The following is a 24,397-nucleotide window of genomic DNA, read 5'->3' as shown; positions in this document are numbered from 1 at the left end:
TATATACTGTGGTCCAGTGGGCTGCACAGCCTGCAGACACGACCAGCCATGAGAAAACAAACTGCCAATATTGATAGATTAAACCTAATGACTCGGACATATCATTCAATGTTATCCACTGCAAGCAATCATTTCTTGCCTTCCTCCAATACAGACCACAATTAGGATGGGTCTAGCTGAAGTTCCTGATAATTAACGGCACGCTAGTCCATTGATTACCCTGGTCCTTGATTGTAAACCTGGTGAGTAGAAGGATTATGCAAACAATTATTTCACCTGGGGAATACATTACAAATCACTGGAAAAAGGCCCACGCCGGCATCCTGGTAATTTCCTTTTCCTGGCTGTTTTATCAAAGTAGCCAATACCGCATTCATCGCACGGCCGCGTTGATAAATAACCTGCATCACATTTAATATTCTAAACTATCAGCCCTCGAGTTGACTTGAGCACCTTCCCTAATCAATCATTAATACGAATTATTGTTCTCAAAGTTGGTATTAAGCTTCCAATCAGCGGGTTAAATAGAGACTAGTGTATTACAGTGGACACGGAGTTCAGCGGAACAGGGCAAATTTCAATAATATTACTCACAAAATGTCAAAATGAATAGCAGAGCCAATTATTCCAGGAGAATAAGGCACTGTTAGCACCCTTATAGGAATGCAGAGATTGGCTTGGCCAATCAGAATTCTGTGGTTTGCATGCTTCCAGGTTTTGTAAAGTGTGAAGCAAGGAAACAGAGGAAAACAGGGGCAGTTGGACTATTTTTGTGACTGTGTTGGGCGAGGTTAGGGGAACTGGTCTATTGTTCAATCAGATCAACTACTTTTTCCAGAGCGCTAATACACGATTCATGATGGGTACCAAAAGGGGCTGCAATCAGGGGAGGGAGGAGGGATAACATGATGTAAAGCGGAGCCAGGAGATCTACTCAAATGATAGGAAAAGAGACATATTTTCATAGCTTTCCAAAAAGTTAAAAGCTCTTGGTCTTGCTAATAATCTCACACACCACATTCTGCAGGGCGTTAACAGTGTTAATTGACCTCCCGCTCAGTATTGGGGATGGGCAATTAAAAGGGATTATCACCCTCTGTATAGAGCGTTAATTGCTCTGAACGCCCTGAGCATGGGGGGGCCATAAGGCATAATTAAACTTCAGCTCCAAAGCAACTACATGCCAGTCCAATGTGTGGTGAGGCTAAGGCGGACTGTGGTCTGCCCACACTTGTGTCATGTGTGTCACTGAGGTAAAGAGTGCTCCTAAGTTTCAATAGAAGCAAACACGGGTTCCACAAAGAAGCGAACTTGTCAGCAATTATGTCGCTTTGGAGTATTTCCTTGCAGAAGTAACCTTATAGGCCTAGCTTTTACTTTTGACACCTGTCGGGTTCAAAGCCCAGGCACGCCGGGAACAAGAGCTCTCAAGGCAAGATGCCGAGTTTTGTAACTAAATTCCCCCCACCAAGCAAGACATCTGCTGCTCCAGTGTTGCCTGTGTTCTCCTGTCAATCTGCGCCTTTGTTGTGTTTGATCAAGCACATAAATGAAAAGTAAGAAGGCAAGGGGAGGTCGTGGGGGAGGGAGGGGGGGCAGCAGAGATGTGCTAGTCTAAGGGTTGACAGTTGACAAGCTGATGGGCTCTCGACACTTTTATTGTTTTGCCAGCAAGGATTGTGTCTTGTATGTCGTCCAGTATACTTTTGATTTGTGCTATAGAATTGTTCTAAGGGAACCAGCTTCTTCTGAATTGGAACATTGTTTGTTTCTTAGAACTCAGACACTTAATAATAAAAACATATTATATTTCCTCGTAGGCTTCCATAGTCTTCACACCTCTCTTGCCGGTCACCAGTGTTGTCGATTTCCTCAAGAAACACCACTTCAAGCGGCACAATATAAGAAGGTGTGATGTCACAAGTGGGAACTGAACATATCCCTGATCGGATTTAAGACACAAGGGAATGAAAGCCTACTGAAAAACAGGTTTGCAAGTACAAGTAAAGATTTCCTCAAGTTTGCTAAACTTTGGTAAAATATGTAAAATAAGGTATTATATTTTTGATAATGTGAGAAATTTCTTTTTAAGAATTTGAAAGCCATACTACCCTTCTAATGCGCGTAGTAATTTGTTGAGAGCGGTACGGAGTTAAGAAACGTAGATTCACTTCAAAATACCTTAACAACAAATTGAAGACCAATGGTAGTATTTCACAAAGTTGCTTATCATATTCAAAACAGTAACGTACAATATTTAATGCCGTTAAGGAGGTTTTCGAGTATGTCTGTTTCCTTGGGTGCATACCTACTTAAGTAGACCTTTCTCTAGCGTCTATTCTAACTATACACTCACGGGTGAATTAAGGGGCCTGAACACTCCACTTGACTTTCATTGAAAGCTACAATAAACATACATAATAAGGATCCATTCAGATTCGGTGTGCAAGAAGAAGAATTGGGGCATGAGGGGGTTAACTAAGTAAATCTGATACAAAAATAGCAAAAGAACCAAAGTTAAATAGATGAATCAAAACATACATATTCCGTTGAAACAAATGTAAACAAAATACTTCTGTAGCTACATTTCTACAGTCTTTATCTGCAAAGGTATATTGAATTGATGTGAAAATACGTTTTATGGTAGCAACTTATTCAACAAACTATAAGGAGTTGTACTTATATAGTGTCACAATAGTTTAGAGTATTAGACATTTATTACCACGATTTATAGACGATTGCAGAAGCAAACTATGAAGGTTGACTTGCACTACTGGGAATTGTCCTTTACATGAGGTGAAAATCCTAATGTTAGATAAGAGGCTGCAGGAGACAATCCATGTCTTCACCCAAACATTCAGGTGAGAGGCTGCTCTTTCTCCTACAGCGCTCTCTAATTTGGTAATGGGGGTGATACAGCAGCTGCTGACTTCCTATTAGCAGTACAGGCAGAGCTATAAAGGCCTCACTTGTAGCCCAGGGCCATAATCCAGGGAGGGCAATTATCAGCCTTTATTGCCCAGAGGTGCAGGCAATAATGCTTAAATATCTGTTCATTGACAACAGGATTTTAAAAGAAAGGCAAAAAAGTGAATGACATGCAACACAGGGTCACTGTATAACCTGTTCAAGTTTTAAGGCGAAGGGGGCCTGTTCCTGAGCAGACCACAATTAGGGTGTGTTAAGCTATACCACACCCTTTTCATGGTTGGAGAATAAGTACTTACCTTTCCAGCTATTCGTTGACCAATAGCCCCCCAAATGCACCATTGATTATTGCCAATTAAGTGCTGCAAATAATCCATAGTGAAAATTCCACACTAAAAAAGATTTTATTTCTACTGATTATTCTTCTCTTTCTTTACTTATTTCAAAATCCATTGTTTACATCATTCAAATTAAATCAGACCCCAATGCACTTTGCACCAAATAGTCCTTGATAGGGGGTACAGTGGTGAATTCATATCACAATTGCTCATAGCTTATATTAACCTATGCGTATACCACTAATGCAGCCACTACTTTGGCGTTGCAAAGTCTTCAAATTATCTCAGGTATGCAGATCATTTTAGTGTTGGAACTAACGGTGACTACGTAACAGCCTTCTTGTCAGCCTTCAGCTCTTCATAGTAAATGTTTCCAAAGGGTTTATAGTTAAAGGATGTTCATTGGCCAACTTGCTGCAAGTAGCCCACTTCCAATAAACCCATCATTCGGGAGACTACAAGTAAAATGACAATGACATCCATCCATCATGACACGATAGATCGTTTTCATGAGGTAGCTTTTCGTTACCTCATGAAAATCTGGAAAGAATCTAGAAACAGTTATGCTACAAATTTGACTAGAGGACAGAGAACAGCCTTTGACACTCTAGCGAAGGACCCTAAGGTCATCATTAAACCTTCAGCTAAAGGGAGTAAAGTGGTCCTATGGGACATAAACCTATACCTGAAAGAGACACATAGGCAGCTAGACACAACCGGAAGCTATGAGAAATCAACTATGAAAGGTTATGGCTTAACCATCAATAAATACTACCCTGCCTAAGGGAAGTGGAGACAGAGGGGTTTACTCGGTACAAAAGAGTATCAATTTCTTATAGTAAAGAAACCAGTAGCACCATGTTTCAATATGCTGCCAAAGGTGCATGATAAGAGAGAGGAACCACCAGGGAGGCCCTTTATTTCAGCAAATAACTGTCTTCTAGAACAGACATCTATTTATTTTGATTTTTCCATTTACCATACGTTCTTCCACTGCCGTCTTACTGTAGAGACAGCACAGATTTTATGGCAACCTGACTACACTCTTGTCACAATAGATGTAGTGTCTTTATATACATGCATTGATCACAACCTGGGGATCGAGGAGAGTAGGCACTTTTTTTTAGATCGATCAATTTTCAAATATGATCATTCCATGATGCTTTTGGACTTGCTGAGGTTTCGTCTGGAAAACAAGGTCTTTTTATTTAAAGATGTGGGGTACCGCCAATTGACTGGGAATGCAATGAACAGTCGTTTTGCTCCAAGATATGCTGGAATTTTCATGGGTTGGTGGGAGAACTACGTGTGGGTGGAAGAAAATGAAAGGTTGATCAAGTATATAGTTTTTTGGACGCATTATATTGACGATCTATTTTTTTTTATTCACAACATAATGTTATTGTTGACAGCCAATACAAAAAGAGGGCCTTGCAGGGCACCCAAGGTATGTATACAGGATGACATATACGAATGTCAACATTTTCAACAATGTTAGAGTATTGATTATACAAAGAATACATTGCAAAGAAATTTAAGAACAAGAAAGAAGAAACAACTGCGCTAGAGTGCATCCGTTTAACATATTTATTATTTTTTATTATTTGGGATGGTCCTCAACAAGAACCGCATGATTTCTTAACTAACATTGCAAACCAACTCAATCACCTTTACACCTCAGATCCATGAAACAGAAATGGAGTTCCCAGATGTCTCCATCATAATAGTCAATGGAGAAGTACAGAATAGCCTTTATCGCAAACATACTGCAGGGAATAGCATTCTTCATGCCAACAGTCACCACACTCAAAACCTGAATGGACTATATCCTATGGGGAACTCCTCAGAGCCTAACAGAACTGCAGCACAGTAAAGGCATCTGAGGCTGAGGAGAAAAGAATGATCAACAGATTTAGGGCCAGAGGTTATTAGCTGAAGGCTCTTAGGGCCGTCAGTAACAAAGCTGCACACATGAGCTGAGGAAGCCTATTCACAAAGAAAACGAGGAGTGGACAGGACCCACAGGCAGTCAGACTCATCACCACTTACAACAGAGAATCCATTGCCGCCAGGAAGATGCTGGCAAAACATCGGCACTTGGTCAAATCAGACCCTGTAATAGGGAACAAGGTGAGCGCACACCCTCTGATCATTTACCGAAAGTCCAGATCCTTAAGGACATTCTAGTGCACAGCCACATAGGTACACAGAACATGAAAGGAGGGTGGCTACTGGGCCAAGCTGTTTGTTTCAAGTGTGGAAAGCGGAAAGCCTGCGAAAGGTAGTTTTAACCAGAAAACATATACACTGCCCACAGGGAAAATACACCACAACAAATTCATCACATGTGGGAGTTACTATTGTGACTATTGTGTTTATGATTTACATTGTCCATGTGGACAAATGTATGTTGGTAGCACCATCTGCCCCTTAAAGAAAAGGATTTTAGAAGACTACAGAGCTATACAAAATCTTGACACAAATTACCCTGTTGTTAGACACTGGACGAAAGAGCATTACCAAAATGCTGGCCTTTTGTCATTTGTGGGATTGACAGGATCATGAAGAATATTTGTGGTAGTTATAGAGTAAAGAAATTGAGACTTCTCAAGTCTTAGTACATTATACTGCTTGGTTGCATGTCACCAAGAGGTCTCAACGAAGACGAGGAACTTTATGTGCACATCCGCTGAAGTGGTAGTTTGTGTTTCTGCTTATCTTTTTATATATTTATTTTGCAGCATCTCTTTACTCAAGCAGCTTAGTGATGATTTTTGGTGAGGCCAAGTCGATGGTGGAATAGAATAGTGTGGATAGGGATTTGATCCCTCTGTTCCTGATTGGTTTTGTTGTCTTGTTTTGGTTGATCTAGGATAAAGAGGTACAATAGTACATTTTGACCGACAATGTTACTATTTTGTGTCTTCCCTCAAAGACTGTGCCACTATTCATGCCATGTGCAATGAATAAAAAGTAGCTGTAGTAGGTTTTTCCTTTCATTTTTCACCATAAATTAGTTAGCTAGGTGGTTTATATGTATGTTGATATTTTCTCATCCCTGTGGGTGGGGAAGTCTTTACAAGTGCATTTTCTTGTGGGTCCCCTTGCTTCAAATGGGCCACTAGGCATCCAGAAATGATTCTTCCATTTGGGAATAGTCTACCGACAATTTATTTTTATAGAAAGGCTCAGTATATAGAGCAACAATATGATGTTTGTTTAGGACTCAGGCCACTTGGCCGTTTTTTGGTGTCTGTGAAATACATATGTAAAGTCTCTGTGATATATGATAAACATGATAGGAATATTTTAGATCGAACGCATAACGTGAATGCAATATGTATCCACATTGACTTTTTTGTGTATTATATATTGCTGGCAAGTAGGGTAGAAACCGGAATACTGATTTTGACAATAACCCAAACCGTTCACTTTCAAGCAAGGGGCTAAGTATACAGTATGCATCCAGCTCATACAAAACCCCCTTCCCAGTTTCTGCCCCCCTGGCTTTCGTACAAGCCCATTTGGCATCCAGTACTGGCAGTAAGCAAGTGTAGTGTGGGGATAGATTTAATTTAGGATTCAATATCTTTTTGTAAATAACATGTTTGTTTTGACAAAGACAGTCATGTGATTAAAATTGTAATTATGAAATTATAGCACAGTCAAATTGTTTGTGAGCATCACATACATCATAACCATATTTTTTGTGAAATGTCTTTTCTATGTTTACTAATTTTCAATTTAAAAATGGTTGGGCACATTGTTTGTTATATGGCTATGATGAAGGCCCTCAAGGGGTTGAAACGCATTGCTGATTAAAACCTTGAAATTGATGGAGTGTGGAGTGCAGGTTTCACTCGTGTCTTCAGTTGGAAGTTCGTATGTCGGAAATAAATTACAGCGGGATCTGCACCCACTATCTCACACCAGCCTCGCCATGGTAATGTGTGAGGTCATAAGCAGTGCACTGGGCGTATGTTATAGTTAGCTCAGGTAACTATAACTGCTGAATTTCACTGCTTTTGTATGAGTGAAATCTGAGCCTATTACGTCCCTGTATACTTTGGTTTTTTTCAATGGACTTGTACATTTAAAAAAATATATATTTCCAAACTAGAACGTCCCTGTAACCTTTCTTTTTTTTAAAGTGAATTTGTAAGGTTTTTTTAATTTTTTAACTGTAACCACTAAACTTTGACACTAAGTATATGAGTTAGTACATGAGTGTCTCAGTGGGTGTCGGGGTAGGTTTATAAGTGGGTGTGAGAGAGTATGAGTGAGTCTGTGAGTGTCTCTGATAGACGTGTGTGGTAAACTCCGCTCTACCGGCAGATTTTACAGATTTTACCGAGTTCTGCTACTCCGCGCTCCACTTAGAACGCGGAGTTCTGCAAAAACTCAGCCAACTGACGGTTTACCGGCACTCTCACACCTAGAAGTCATCCCCCAACCAGTAGTGTGTCAGGAGGCCCCTTTGCAGAGTGGTTGAGAAAGGGGCAGGCCTCCTATGAGGTCTGAGAAATCCTGCTGTGGCAGACTTGTGGCAACAATAAGGGCTCTTGGCCCCCTATTACCCTCAGCAGCAAAGGGGACTTCATCCCCCAACCTGTAGTGCACCAAGAGGTCCCTCAGCAGAGTGGTTGAGAAAGGGTTGGGGCATCCAATGAGGTCCGAGTAATTTCGCTGTGGGGGACTTACTTGAGGCAACAACAGGTTTCTTGCCCCCCCCATCGACCCTCAGCTGCCAAGGGGATTTCATCCCCCGCCAGTAGAGAGCCAGGAGGCCCCATTGCAAAGTGGTTGAGAAAGGGGATGGGACTCTGATGAGGTCCCAATGTTAATTTGACCCGGGGGGGGGGGGGGTGTTCACCGGGCCCAGGGTGGTCCGTGAGACTCCCCCCGTTACGAATTCTTGGTAGTTAGCCCCTGTGAGTTGGCAGTCCCCAGGGCCCTGAGGGATCCACGCAGCCCCCCAAATACAAACATAAAAATGACCAAGAACTGTGGCCCAAGCTCCTCTCTCCGTTAATATTCATATATATGCACATGCCTCCAGGACCTGGCCCACCCGGGGGCTGTTTCCAAAACAAACGCAGGAGCCCATGCTTGGTTTTTTTCACATTGTTTTTCCACGAATTCACGAATTTCGCAAATTCGCTGCAAATTTGTTTGTTTTTACAAAAAAAAGCTTTTCTGCCGTGGCGACCAAGGCTTGGGGTTCAGGGTATTCCTACTCTAATCCTTTATCATGTGTTTGGTGGGGACTCAGCTGAAGCAGGTCCCAAGATGACTGTCAAGACTTCCTGGTTATGGTTTAAATATTTTTATTAATTTTGATACAAAGATGAACATTAACCACCTCCTACATCCAGCGGCTGGTGGGGATCGCTATTTGAAAATCGTTCAACACTGATAACGAGAGGAGAGAGAGGACTTAAGAGGGTAGGTCAGCAGGTTAGGCAATCCTAGCAGGGTGTAACTGGGGAATCTGGGGATTTCGGTGCGATGTATGGAATCTACCTCCTGCGGGATTGTGTTCCAGCAAGACTGTATTTTCGGGCATTGCCAGAGAATGCGAGTTAACGTACCTGGCTGACCACAGTTACGCCACATAAATTACTGGTACCAGGTTTCCATTTAGCAAGTCTGGCTGGGGTGTCGTATCGCCAAGTACTGCCAGTAAGTTTCCCGGGGGAGTCCAAAACCAGATACCAACTCGTCAAAGTCCACGATCCCTCTCTCATCAAATAGGTCGCCTACCCTTTTACAGTCGGCTTCTTGCCATTTCAAGTACCCATTCCCTTCCAGCGCTGGGGGGAAGTCGGGGTTGCCTACGATAGGGGTAAGCGGGGAATCCGGGGAAGAAAGGACATAGGTTTCTTGAACTCTATCCCAGGGCCCCATGGTCTCCTTTAGTGCTGATGATAAATAAGCTCCAGCAGATCTATGTCATTAGGGTAGCCAGGGACCTTTCAGATGTGCATCCCGGCAATGCCACGATCAACGAAACACCAGTGTTTCTCAGATTCCTGTTTGTACCATTCAACCATATATCGCAGCTGCGCTGTTTGCAAGTATTTCACTAGGTGTGGTACCCCGAGACCGCCGTCCGCCTGTGTGAGAAAGGTTTGCTGTCGCGCCATACGAGCTCTTTTCCCCTCCCAGATAAAGTTCTCTATTGGGTATTGTAGTTGCGCCAGCACTTGGGGTGGGGTGGGGGGGCTTAGCGGCAGCGTCTGCATCACATAAAGGATGCGGGCAGGAGGGTCATTTTGATGGACACCAGCCTACCCAACCAGGACATGGCGTGTTTCTTCCAACTAAGAAGCTCCCGCAGGGCTTTGTCCAATAAGGTGGAGTAGTTGGCCTTGGCCATGCGTTCGGTCGTGGGGAAGATTTGCAGCCCCAAATAAGTGACGCCCTCTTGGGACCATGCAAAGAGGAAATCCTGTCTCAACTGATCCTGCATCGCTCGTGGGAGGGTAAGGCTAAGACCTACTGCTTTTTAAAGATTCATCTTAAAGCCCGAGACGCTACTGAATGATATGAACTCCTCCAGCAGTGGGGGGAGTGACAGCGTTGGCTGTGTGAGGAACAACATCACATCATCCGCATAAAGAGATATTTTGTGCTCCCTGACCCCCATGCGGCTCCCTGTAACTGTCTGGAGTTGACGAACCCTCTCTGCAAATGGCTCCATATAGAGCGTGAAAAGCAAGGGGGGACAGAGGGCATCCTTGGTAGGTCCCTCTCCCTATTCGCACCGGCCTGGAGGTTATCCCATTCACTTTAATACACGCTTCCAGCACCCAATATATGCACTGCACCCATAGTTGAAAGCGGGCTCCTACCCCAAATCTGTCTAAGACTAGTCCAAGGTATGGCCAGTGTACTCGGTCAAACGCCTTTTCGGCATCGACCGACTAAAGAACCGTGGGCTGTAGCATGCGTTGGGTTTTGTCCAATAAGTGGCAGAGGTGCCTCGTTCCGTCACTACAGCTATGTTTGGGGATAAATCCTGATTAATCTGGGTCAACCAGACCTTGCATATACGGAGCCAACCGAGCTGCCAAAATGCTAGTGAATATCTTTAGGTCCACATTCAATAGAGAAATCGGGCGGTATGAAGCGCACTCTGCCGGGTCTTTACCAGGCTTCAGAATCACCACTACCTCCGCCACAGTCATTTTGGGGGTTATCAAGCCCGTGTCACTGAAGCCATCAAAAAGATGGACCAGAATGGGGATAATCTCCGGATCAAAGGACTTGTAAAAGTCTAACGGGAAACCATCTATCCCCCGGCTCTTTACAGAAGTTTCTGTATAGCATGCAGGATCTCCCCAGGACGAATGTCTGAGTCCATTGCCTCAGCCTCAGCCGGGGGAAGGGGTGTCACCGGCGCCTGTTGGACATAATCTACGGCCGCAGTCTCATCCAACTGTTCTGCCGCATATCACGAGGTATAAAAGGCCTCAAACCCGGCTGCAATGTCTGCTTCTCCCTGAAGGAGCTCTACGCTTGGGTTCTTTATGCCAGTGATGCGACGTGCAGTCATCTGCGAACGCAAGAGGTGAGCAAGTAGCTTCCCAGCCTTGTTTCCCCCCTCATAATATCGCTGCTTGGTACGTAGGTGACAGTACTCCGCCCGATCGAGATCCAGCTCCTTTAATTGTTTCCGCGCAGTATTAAGTTGCCTTCGCGCCTGATGTGCTCCCGTGCGACGGCGAACCCCTTGTAGCTCCCTGACCTGCTCCTCCAGTAGCTCTCTCTTATGTCTCCTTTCTTTATTGAGCCCTGTGGAGATAGAGAAGAACCGCCCCTAATTACCGCCTTGAGGGCATCCCAGACCTGGGGAAGCGGGACCGAACCGTCATCATTAGTTGCTATATAGTCTCGGATTGCAGTCCGTAAGTCAGCAATGTTAGAGTGGTATGTGAGTAGTTTATGATTGAGCCTCCACAAGCGCTGTCTGGGAGGGCCACACGGGAGGCACAGATTCAGGCCAATCAGGGAGTGATCCGACATGGCCACTATCCCCACCGTCACGTCTTGGATATAGCCCATTACTTGTTGGGGGACCCAAAATGAGTCAATCCTCGCATAGGTTTGGTGTGATGCCGAGAATAAGGTGTATTCTCGGGCTGAGGGCTTACCATGTCGCCAGGCGTCCGTCAGTCCCATCTCCCCAATTCTCTGGGGCATAGACTCTGAGAGAGATCGTGAATGTCCCACCCGTGACGCAGATCTGTCTAGCTGTGCGTCAGGCACAATGTTCAAATTCCCCCCCCCCTCCCGAACCAAGTCCTCATCTGGAGAGTCCCCGACTGCATTTAAGGTGTCCCGAAAGAAAGTTCCTGCTGTTCGTTAGGGCTGTAGATGGAGGCTATAGTGTACGTGTGGGAGCACACCAATATTCGGAGAGCTAACATTCTGCCTAGGATTTCTGCAAGCACCTCCCTAACCGTGCCAGGGAAGTGAGAAGCAATTAGTATGGCCACTCCCGCTTTCTTACCATGAGTTTAGGAGAAATATTGTCTGTCAAACCATTTGGAGCGGAGCCGCTTCCAGTCTGCGCGCATTAAGTGAGTCTCCTGTAATAGATAAATATCGCATCCCTCCTCTTTGAGCCATGCACGTAAGGCTCGCCGCCTAACTGGGGTATTGAGTTCCCGACCATTAAAGCTCATTATCTTAACCTTAATTGTGGACATATTAGTTCCCTGGGCAATATGTAGGGAACAATGTCAGAGATTGCGCCTAAAGAGAGGTCTGCCCCCAACCTCCCAGAACTGCCCATAACTGTCTATGGTCCCTTGATACATAGGCACACGTGAACCAACCCATCTCCCCCCAGACCTCACACTCCCAAAATCGTTGGGCCTTGAATTGAGTGTCATCCCATGACCGCCCAATGTAGCACGTGTGGTGTAATGCCCCGAACGCAGTCTCCTGACACCAACTGAGGTAAGAGCGGCCCCCGGATCTGACACCGACCCCCCAATGTGCAAGCCATGATTTCCCCCTGGAGTAGGTGTGACCCCAGCCAGACCAATCCACCATCGCCCCACCCCCTCCGTGACTGCGGTATAAGTAAGAAGCCCCTCTAGCAAAGGAAAGAAAAGAAGGGATAGATTTCCTGGTTCAAGTGTTGTCAGCCAATCAAAGCTCTCCATTTCCCTGTACGAGCTCCTCATTATTCACTACGTTCTCGTGGCCATGGATATCACTAACTTTATTGTCCTAAATTTCTCAACAACCACTGAATGGATTTACACAAAATAACATAAAACACAATCTATGTAACCAAATCTACCTTTCTGCCGAATTTTGTGTAATTCCATCCAGCGGATCGGGCTGTAGACATGTTCAATGATCCTATGGGAATTAACATGAGAAAACTCACTTTTTTTTACACCCCTTTTTTCCGGCCCCCGATTGATAGATCACCCTGAAACTTTCCATGCACAACAAGAATCATCCGCAATTTTTTTTTTTTTTTCGTGATTATATATACATATATATATAAATACCTATACAATACAATACACTCACCGAAAAACAAAGGTTACTGGGACATTATAGTTAGGCTCAGATTTCACTTGTACAAAACCACAGGAATTCAAGCACTTATAGTTAACTGAGCTAACTATAACTTACACCCCCACAATGCACTGCTTATGACCTCACATATTACATCACTCATAACATGGTCAGTGACGTCCCTGCTGGCATTGCTTTCAGACATAGGGAAGTGCTTAAAAAGGAGCTCCCTCTGTCTGAAAGCAATTCTGCTCTGCTTCCAGCAAGTAAGAGCATTTTCAATGTTCTCGCTTGCTGGAAGGAGAGCATTTGCTGTGGCTTGGCGGAGCAGTAAAGCTCCGCACAGTAAACAGCCATGTCCCATGGGTGGGAACCCTGGGACAAAGCAGGAGCCGACCCTGGGGTGCGGTGGTCCCCAAGGCCATCTATGGCTCCAGGAGGGGGGAGCCGCGTGGCCACCGTCCATTGCGCAGCTTGCGTAGGTCGCCCCCCCCACATTAATGTTATGTTTAGCCCTAGGGAGGTGGCAGTCCACGGGGCTGCGGAGGAGCGCCTGGCCCCCCGCATTAAACTTATATTTAGCACTGGGAAGGTGGCGGTCCCCAGGGCCCAGACAGGCCCAGTGAGCCCACCCGCATACATATCTTTTATTGCCCTGGGGAAGACAGATATGGTTCCATTAACTTATCCACAATTGGTATATTTATTTGTAAGTCTGTAGTTCAGTCCTCTATCTGTCCCCAGGGTCTGTAAATTAAATAGTACTAGATGCATTGTAGGTCTGATTGTGCAACCCAAAGAAGTAGGCCTTCAAATATGTGTGAAGCCTGTGTCTGCAAGTAATACTACTATGTTGAATTGACAATTAAAACATCTTGTCATGTCTTAAGTTGTCCTTTTATTACATACTAATCGCCCCTAAGGTAAGCTGTATGTAGCCAATACGGCAGTAAGGTATGTGTTTAAAAGGAAAAACATGTAGTTGAAATGTTTTGGTAAGTTAGAAACACACTTACAGACATCTACTCCTCTATCTATGCATTCACTGAGATACCTATTTACAAAACCATACAGCTACTCACACACTCAGTCAAACAGTGACAGACACCCCTACACATTCAGAAATGTTATGTTATGTCTACTCTACGCTGCTCCACTCCACTCTACGCTGCTCCACTCCACTCTACGCTGCTCCACTCCACTCTACGCTGCTCCACTCCACTCTACGCTGCTCCACTCCACTCTACGCTGCTCCACTCCACTCCACTCCACTCTGCTCCACTCCACTCCACTCTACGCTGCTCCACTCCACTCTACGCTGCTCCACTCCACTCCACGCTGCTCCACTCCACTCTACGCTGCTCCACTCCACTCTACGCTGCTCCACTCCACTCTACGCTGCTCCACGCCACTCTGCTCCGCTCCACGCCACTCTGCTCTACGCCACTCTACTCTACGCCACTCTACTCTACGCCACTCTACTCTACGCCACTCTACTCTACGCCACTCTACTCTACGCCACTCTACTCTACGCCACTCTACTCTACGCCACTCTACGCCACTCTACTCTACGCCACTCTACTCTACGCCACTCTACTCCAAGGCATTCCACTATCTGTCACTCTACTCTGCACCACTTTATAGAATACCACTCCACACCACTCTACACCACTTTATTCCACTTTGTTACTCTACTCTTCTATGCTACTCCACACCACTCCGCTGTATGCCACTCCACACTACTCTATGCCACTCTAAGCCACTAACTTTAATCCATGCTCAACAGCAGCCACGATGCTGTAAACAAGGCTAAAAGGCATTGGCAAAGCCAATAGCTTCCACATATGTGAGACCTTTTGGCTTTCCTAATGCTTGTTAACCAAGGTTAATCATCTATGAAAAGAATAATTGGAAAAAACATACGGGTTGTGCTCGCTTGCATATTATATACTGTAACCTCAGTGCCTAATTTGAGCTGGTGGTTGCAGATCAGGCCCACCGGCACTTATTTTTACTCATCAGACTTTGACCCAGGGCAAGAGAGTGGAAAACACTAAAGGGGGGAAATAAGGAGGCAGAGAAAGACACAAAAACAGTGGCAAAGAAAGCAGGGATGAAAATGATAAATCTGCAAGAGTGAGATAAAATAACAGGGAGTATCGGACGGTTAAATCAAGACTGCACAACAGAATTGGATAGCACCGGCAGCGGTCGCCTCTGAGATAATTCACGGTTCTGTTGACTTATAGATAATACAGCATTATTTCCTTTCATACACAAATTATCTTTACCACCCTAGACTGAAATTACTTCATTTTAAAGCTACTCTATCGCATGTATTTTCATTTCCCTGGCATTAAGCCACCATTTTAGTTTAATTTGTTATAAAGATCCATTTTTCTCATTTTCACTCAGAAAAGGTTAAGTACACATCCCAGGAGCCTTCTCCTTAAGCATATTATACTAAGATGCATTGATGTATATTTTATTTGTGGTTTCAACATTCATCAATTGGAAACGTTTCTTTGATGTCCAGGGCAATCAAAGGGCTTCTGAAAAAAGTGCACGGTGAGCTTGTGAGGCGGCTGCAGAGCGCTGGCGCACTTTCGTGCAGGCGCCACTAAGGAGGCGGTGCAAGCCTTTTACAGTAACCAATTTAAAGAATTCCCTTTGTTCAAAACAATCCAGCTTCCCAAGGATGGTGATCAGGTTCAGAAATTAAATCATAAAATAGATGGGGTCTGATTTTGTTTCAATGGCAGTCACAAACTATTTAATACTTAAATATTGCTCAATGTGGCCTTTCAGCTCCCCTCCCCGAGTCTTCTGAGAACAGTAGTGCTCAATGCTCACAGCAATGTACAGTGATGAAGCGTGGGAGCGGTGTGCATTTGGGACCCACAGTCATTGTGACATCCTGCAGTAGTTTGCAACTACATTTTGCATTCAAACACTATTCAACAAGAGACTTAAACTGACTTATACATGTTTCATGCTTTTTTACTGATGAAATTTTAGAGTTCTTGGCACCATTTCAGGACGAGAAAGACAGCCTATTGTTGCAATCCTCCATTTTAGTTTAAAACCACCCGGAAACCAATTTCAGTAAACGCCCTACCATCTAAGCATTGCATAATCTAGCAGGGCAGTCCATAACGTATTAGCGCTGCCCTTTATTTTCCTTTTTGATAATTAAAGATTGCTGAAATTTAAGGAGTGGGCTGTAGTTTTTAGAGATGCAAACTGTAAGACTGCAGCTGTGCCTAGTTACAGTAAATGGTATTAGGCCACAAGAGTACCTCTGGACTCCCTCGTGCTCTCATTACTCCTACATTAGTGCATGTCTTATTTCACAAGTAATTGATCACATTCTCGAGCAAGTCACCTATGAGACAAAATCTGATGATTAAAACACATATGTTTAATAATTCATATTGAATGAGTCACCATGCTGCGAAAATAATATGTGCCATTGTCTCATCACAATCCATAAGCAATCAGTCTATTTTATCATTGTAACAGTTTGCCTCATTAAGTAGAAAATATCTTACTATACGTTTTAATGTGAGAATATTTTATTCTCTACCAAATGATTAGAACAGAAACGAATTCCAGGAGACTTAAAAAAAAATATAAAAGGTAGTGTTATTCTAATTGTAGAATTTTTTTTGAGTGAATCATAAAACCAAACCATTTATCATTAAAACATGTTTGAAATCTCATAAAATGGCGACCACGAGGATTCTTAACATAATTACACAATACTACACCTTCGGCAAACAGTACACACTAGGCAAACCTTTCTACGCCCATCCAGAGCATTGTAGTTATGCCACATAGCTAGCTAGCACTGATCTCCCTATAGCAGTTACCAGCCAACAATGCATATTATTCAATCCTGTCCACCCAACATAACAGGTGAGACGTCCCAACACCTTTACACACACAACAGGGCACCAATGCCATGAAAAGAAATTAACGTCTAAGTATTTCAGTTTAGACTGTGCAGGACACTACATAGATCCTCGAAGGAATCGGACTGTTTAAATATAAGCTATATTTACAGTTATTAAATAATACTATGGGCAAGTAATTTTCACTAATCTAATAGTGCAAAACAGACTTAATAGCTGACATTTCAAGAAACCTTCTAAATAGGGCACCTGGGGTCCACAAGTACTGCAGTGATATACAACTTGTATAACAGTTTTGTACAATGTAGCATGTAAATCCATATAAAAATACAATAGAAACACATTTCTGATAAATAAAATAAGGGAAAACTAATTTAGTGGGATAACAAATTAATAGAAACGCAGGTTTGTCTAAACTAATTGAAAAATCAACAGTTAGAAATAATATTCACTTACTAAAAACTAAATTGTAGAAAAAATGAATTGTGAACTCCATAATAAAATCTCAGACAGGATATATAAAGAAGGGAAAAGGTAAGGAGACCAAACCAGAGGTAGGGTAGGGAAATTTTCAACAGATTAAAAAAAAAGGAAAAAAGGAAAGATCTTGAGGCAAGGGACACTAAACCAATTTTAAACACGGAAGAAAAAACAGGGTTGGCTGAGATGTCCTCCAAACAAAAATGCACGGGTCGGTGAAGAAGCAGGAAGATGAGAAGGGACAGAAAACTTTCCGCCTGAAAATCTCCTGACTACTGCAACAGCAATTTGAAAACAAGTACTGGCAAAGACAATAGGTTTGATGTGGTCACTAATGCTTTGGCAATGCTTGTTTTGTTATGGGTTGTGCAAAACGTTACTGTTGGGGAAGCTGCTGGGCCCTCAACAACCTAAAACAATGGCTAAAAGCACAAATCTTTTCGGGTCACAAAAACCACACATTGTCATTTATTTTAATCCCTTGCTCTTGGGGGGAAACTGTGTGCTCCTTTTGCAGGGCAGAATGCCGTCACTCACAGTGAGGTCTGCCAATGGATGAAGTGGGCTGACCCATTGCTGCATGATGTAGTGGGTGGAATTAAAATATCAATGACAATAACAGATCAGTGGATAAATAGGGCCAACAAAGTTTATTATACATATAATTTCAATAAAATTAAAAGTTCCTGGCTAACATAAGAACTAAAAATATGAAAAGTCACTGAGGACAGTAGTGGGAAGGGGTGATTTTACACCTTAAAACATGTAAAAGGAATTTTAAAAAGGCAGTATGTTAGTTTCCAACAAATGGTGAATTGTTGGATTAAAAGGTTCCGATTTGTTTTCATATGAACTCACATACCGCCATTATTCACCGGCTGATAATATAACATAACCATATGTTGGCTTTGAAAATATTGACATACACGGAAAATGATCTCAGACTAAAAATTCGCTGTGGAGAACTAGATCACTTCAATATTTTTAACCCTAATCTTTCAGGACGCTAAAAGCATAAACCTTGCTAGCAACAGCAGGTCACTCAGGATGTAAGGAGGCTGGGAGCGGCCTCCTGTCCATGCCGGGTTATTTTTAACACCATACACTGACCTTCCAAAAATCGAAGTTTAACCAATCCTTTAATGTCATTGTACTATTGTTTAGTTAACTTCCTGATTTTATTTTCAAACTTTTGCTGACCAAGTCTACAGGATGCTCTTCTTTTATGGCCATCTGCACAAGGCACGTCCATATAGTAACCTGCAAGTTATTTATTCAATTTAAGTATTTTCTTTTTTAGTGCCAACACAACTTCCAAGTCTGACTGATTTACAGCAACCCCTCAGAGTTACTCACTTAGTCCAATCTTCGCTCGCTTCTGCAATCTTAGATACATGCAAGGCATTGTGCATGTGTGAGACAGTCACATATAAATATACAAAGGCATCCTGTAATGGATATGCATTGCAAAGCGATAAATTGAGGCCTTTAGTGCATCTTCATTTCATTGCTCTATTTAAGTGCACATACATGGATACCAGTGCACAAATAGAATAGTGGAGCGTTGCAGGGATTAAAATGTGTACATAGATGACTCGTCAACGTATCAAAGTTCAAAAGTATAGCACGACCCTCATAAGAGAACATAATGAGGAATTCTAGGGGTACATCATCTTCTCGGAGATACAGATTAGTGCACTAAAGTCATGTGTATGGTAATGCCGACTCTAATTTTTTCCTTGTGGGAATCATGCTTTTCCAGCCATGCTTTGTCGAAGATTCAATCCAGTCTTTGGTCACATGTTTTATCTGGGATGTTGCTGAGATGGCCTATTTGGACCATTGTAAATGAGGAGATATGTTTTCTTTTTGATGGGGAGCATTGTATGCTGTTTGAGAAGGGGTCACATTTTCTGTGCCCGATGATTAAGCGAGTAGTGGCCAGGAGAATGACTTTCAGGGTATAGAGGCCAGAACCAGCCTCGCCGTTGAGGAAGGCTTTGCACCCGCTTATGTCGGAGAGCACAAGAGCTTAGGCAGGGCATCAGTAGCAGTGAGAACATAGCACTCACAGTGACAAACAAACCTGGTCTTTCAACTCTAAATCAAAAAGCGGCAACACGGGTGAAAGCAGAAAAACACAATTTCCATTATCAAATGTGCTGTCCATTGATTAACACAAACCATAATGAGTATTTGTATAGCACAAATTCACCTTCAGGAAGGTCCCTTGATGCTATAAACAGATAAAGGATGCTTATTGTTATCGAACTCTATAAAACTCATTGTATCGACCTTCGAAGGATGAAAGGCTGAATGAACCGACCAGGATTCGAACCTGTTATTATGGAATCAAAGCTATCCCTGGGGTGGGTGCATTAGTGCACAGAGCCACCAGACCCAGCTACAACCAAAGCCTTTGAGTACTTCAATGATTGTTATTGATGTGTTCCTGGCTGCTTTTGCTGCTTCTTTTATGTTAGGAATAGTAATTTGAAACGGTCCACTCACAAATGAATTCCTTGACTGGGTCTACCACCTCTTGAGCATCTAACATGTCTTTCTGCTTTAGGCCTTGAAACAAACAAACAGCCTTAAGCTACTAGTGACTGAACCTTGCTACTACTGCACACCAGCCTGTAAAAAACTATAACACTATCCATCGTCCCCTCAGCCCCCGAAGTCATTCCATAGATGAAATAGAACAGTGTACCATCGCCAAGCCAAAGGAATGACATTACGAGGGCATGGAGTTGCAAAATATATGGTAAAAGAACAAAAAGGTTTTTAGAACAAAGCCTACTTACTAGACAGTGCAGCTGTCTGATTTGCTAACAACATCTTGGGGATATTAGGAAAGCTTCCCTGGGAATGAATTCCGCCAATTGCTTACCATTGGCTTTGTGGTTTGTAACTCACATTTGCTTGCTTTCTATTTGCTGGCTCTATTTGTTTTAGGCTTTCCAGCTCGAGCTTGTCCCTTCCTTTGCTCAAACCCTATTTACTGTATTCTTCCACCATTACTGTATTTCTGTAAGCAGACCTTTACAATGTGTTCTTAATTTGTCACATTTGCTCTGCATTCAAGAGAGAGGTCAAATGTCAGGCTCTGCCTTCCAGGGAACTTGGTGTATACTTTTCTTTCTCTGACTTCAAAGTGAGAGAATTTATGTGGAAATCGTGCTGGCTACTGGGGAAGTGCTTGAGGAAGGCTGTACAATGCTATTTTGTCTAACACAACAAAATGTAAATGTTTGTAAATTAACTGTGATGTTATTTCATAATATATCAGAAGTAGAAAAGTATAAATGAAGCACATTGTTTGGTAATTCTGAAGTGTGGAGGAAACAAATATTTTAATCTAATCAAAACAAATCAAAACACTAGGCCATGACATTTTCACTGTATACTTTCATCAGGAAAATTATATGCCTGCGCAAATGTAATGGTCATCTCAATTGAAGATGTGTTGTCTGTAATGGCAATGCGCTTTATACCATGCATACTCCACTCTGTGCCACTCCTATCTGCTCTGCACAACTCCATGCCACTGTGCCTCACTGCACTCTACTCTGCACCACACCACACAACTCTACGCCTCTCTACTCTACACCCCCCTACTCTATGCCAGTACACTCTATCCAACACTACTTTACTATGCACCACTGCACTCTTCGCCACTGCACCCTACACCACTCCACTCTACTCAGCAACACTGCACTCTACGCCACTGTACTCTATGTCAATGCACTCTATGCCAATGCACTCTATGCCAATGCACTCTACTCAGTACCACTTCACTCTACGCCACTGCACTCTATGTCAATCAACTCTGCACTCTACTCTACGCCACTGTACTTAACCATGCATCACTTCTCTCTACTATACGGCACTGCACTCAGCACCACTTCACTGCACTTTGCATCACTGCACCCTATGCCAATGCCCTCTATACCACTTTACTCAAAACCAATGCACCACTGTAGTTTACGCCAACTATTCTGCACCACTCCACTCTATTTCACTATCCTCTACTATGCAACACTCTACACAACTGCGTACTACACCACAACACGCTAAGCCACTCTTTTCTACTCTGCACCAATGCACTCTAAGCCATTACCCTATGCACCACTCTACTCTGTGCTTCTCTACACCATTGCACTCTAAGCCACTGCACGCTATCCCACTCTACACCATTCTGCTCTAGGTCACTGCAGTATATGCCACTCTATTCTACTCTTCACCACTGTAGTCTACACCTCTGCTCTCTGCACCACTCTACTATGTGCCACTGCACTCTACGACATTCTACTCAGCAAGACGGCACACATGCCACTTTACACCATTGCGCTCTACATCATTTCACTCTTTGCCACTCTGTTGTACACTGTATTACTGTAAATTTTGCCACTGCTCTCTGCAACACTCTAGTCTCCAACACTGTACTCTGCAACACTCTTCTCTATGTCACTGCACTCTACTCTGCACCACAACTCTACGCCACTCTACACCACCATACTTTGCATCACTCCATGCCACTCTAATCTATTCTGCACTGCAGCACTCTTAACCACTCTATTCTACGCCACTGTACTTTACTCTACAATTCTGCACTCTTCCCTGAGCCACTTCACTCTAAGCCACTTCACCCTACTCCGCACCACTCTGCGCCACTGCACTCTACATCGCTTTACTCAAAATCAATGCACCACTGTACTTTATGCCAATTCAATCTAGGCCACTCTATGGCACTACACTCTGTGATACCCCACTCTATGAACTTCTACTCCATTAAACTCTATCCCACTCTATGCCACTCTACAACACTACACCCCTCTACGACACTACTCCACTCTCTATGCCACTTTACTCCACATTATTCATTGACACACTACTCCATTCTATACTACTCCACTCTATGCCAGTGCACTCTAAGACAATCTACTCCGTGTTACGCCACTCTACAACACCCTATGCAATACCCTCTATGCCACTCCACTCTTCTCTACCCCACTCCAAGGCACTCAATGCCACTCCACTCTATGACACTCTACGCCACACTACAACACTCTACTCCTGCTACGACACTCCTCAACACTCCATGACACTCCACTCAACACCACTCTGCGCCACTCCACGCCACACTCCTCTCCTTTACTCCACTAACCTTTAGCCATGCTGAACAGCAACCACGCTGGTGTACAACATGGCTAAAATATATTTTCAAAGCCACTAGCTTTTGCATAGACGAGACATATTGGCTTTTCCAATGCTTGTTTAAAAACATTGTTTTGCACTGCAAAACAGCGTTTTACTGGCATCACTGCAGTGTGGCATAAATGTGTTAAAGCGGTAGCACAGATGGACAACATGGGGTCAATTATAATGTGGCACATTACATCAAAAAAAATGAGAGGTGTGCAGGTGGAAAAATTTACCACAGATGGTCGTTGCACTCTGCCATGTTTTCACTAGCAGTGGTACCGAGGAAAGGTAATACTATATCATTATAAATAACCACAACCCTTATAAAGAAATCCAAACCCAAACAGAACAGAACTAGTAATGGTAGAGTGATCTGTTTAAAGGACTGTTTCCCTCACCCACCAAAGGTGGCATGCTTCATCATAGGGCAACCTCCTTGCACCGTGAGGCCTAGTCATGATGTAGGCTACAACTCCCTCTCTGAGCACATTATCACGCACAAGGTGCAAATATAGGTCCCAAAGAAGATCGCCACACCTCTGTTGAGGGTAATAGGCTGAAACATGTTGACCTATCACTAACCTACCATTCCTTGACCCAGAAGCAGGTTCAATCTACTCCTGCTGTGTCTTGGTTTTTAATCCTGGCCCAGGGACGCACCAATAAAGAAATTTGAGTAGCCTGGAGTTCGTTTTAGCTATCACACTCTTATTTTGAGTTTGCTAAGCTGCCCTTATCACACCTAGCTCACCTAAGGTATTTATTATACCTCTTATCAAAACATCCATGAGCTCCTCCCTCTCAGAGAGGGAGTGTAGCGTGCCTCGTGACCGGGCCTCACAGTGAGAGGAGATTACCTTATGATGAAGCATGCCACCATATGCCTCTTCTGTTCTGTTTGTTGTAGAACCAGGGGGTTCTTGTTGTTGTTAATATAGTCTTGCTATGGGAGTCAATCCCTACAGGTCTTAAAATCTCCTCTGGCCTTTTTGTTGCGTTTTGATAGAAATAACCTGTACCTGCAATGCCTTCTATATAATATTACTATTTAATATTTATAAAAGTGCTACATATTACTCAATGATACAAGAAACAATGGTCCTAGACCTTAATTTTACAAAATGGACTGTAGGTCCTTACTCGGTGATATCATTCACTTAGTATGAGCTAAATGAATTTAGGTAGCTCGCAGTATTGAATACATTGTTCAACATAAAACCAAGCATGCAACAAATCAAATACAAAAATCACCAAATGTTTATTCTCTTATAGTCTTTACTTTAGACAGTTATTATCATCAAGGTTGCTCCAAGGGGAACGTGGAAATAGTAAGGGTGCTTGAGTATGAAAAAGTGAAAGAAAGAGAAAAGAATTCAAAAGGTTGTGACATACAAAACTTTAACAGAATTAAATAATGGACTGGTTGTCAATCACCGTCCTATGAAACCTGGTCACGATTTCAAAATATGTAGACTGAGTTACACAAATATAATTTGGACTAGAAGACAATTCTAGTGTAGCACGTAGGAAAATTGACGTGTCCCAGGCTAATGTGCAGGGGGCGTCGACGTTTCGATCCGTCTATGTGGCCTTAAAAGGAGTTTGAACCTTGGCCTTGCGGTTCTTCATCAGAACTGGAGGGGCAACCTGGATGGGGGCTAGCCCTGTTTGTGAGCCTAACGTTGATGAGAGATGTAAGGAGGATGTTGCACTGAGCATAATAATTAATTACCACTTAATGGGCCCATAAATAGGCTTACCCGCTGTCGTTCGTGGAGCGGGATCTCTTAGTTAAGATGCATACGGGATGGGTAAATAGTTTCCTGTTTCCACGTGTGATGTATCACTTAGGGGATATATATGATCAATGGCTGAAAGATTAAAAACAAAAGCTCTTTTATGGATTAGAAGTCACTGACTAAGCTTAGTGAATGGGAAGGGGGAGAAAAAAGGTTTACCTTAAGTGATGAGTCCGAATCCACTTAT

At 43.2% G+C, this 24,397-nt stretch overlaps 1 protein-coding gene and 1 long non-coding RNA gene across 2 annotated transcripts in view; one reads left to right on the top strand and one right to left on the bottom strand.

The window, feature by feature from the left end:
* Positions 1 to 24,397, bottom strand: part of MACROD2 (mono-ADP ribosylhydrolase 2) — a 2,183,495-nt gene that overhangs the window by 891,595 nt on the left and 1,267,503 nt on the right. The gene's annotated exons all lie outside the window — the stretch shown is intronic.
* The window catches only part of LOC146821650 (uncharacterized), a 130,996-nt gene that overhangs the window by 94,026 nt on the left and 12,573 nt on the right, over positions 1 to 24,397 (top strand). The window contains exon 3 of the long non-coding RNA XR_014962749.1: positions 1,821 to 1,989. This is a non-coding gene — a long non-coding RNA (uncharacterized LOC146821650). The remainder of the gene's footprint in view (positions 1 to 1,820; positions 1,990 to 24,397) is intronic.

The sequence above is a fragment of the Triturus cristatus genome, chromosome 6 (genome assembly GCF_964204655.1).
Source record: "Triturus cristatus chromosome 6, aTriCri1.1, whole genome shotgun sequence".
NCBI lineage: Eukaryota > Metazoa > Chordata > Amphibia > Caudata > Salamandridae > Triturus > Triturus cristatus.
This window is presented reverse-complemented; position numbering and strand designations above follow the sequence as displayed.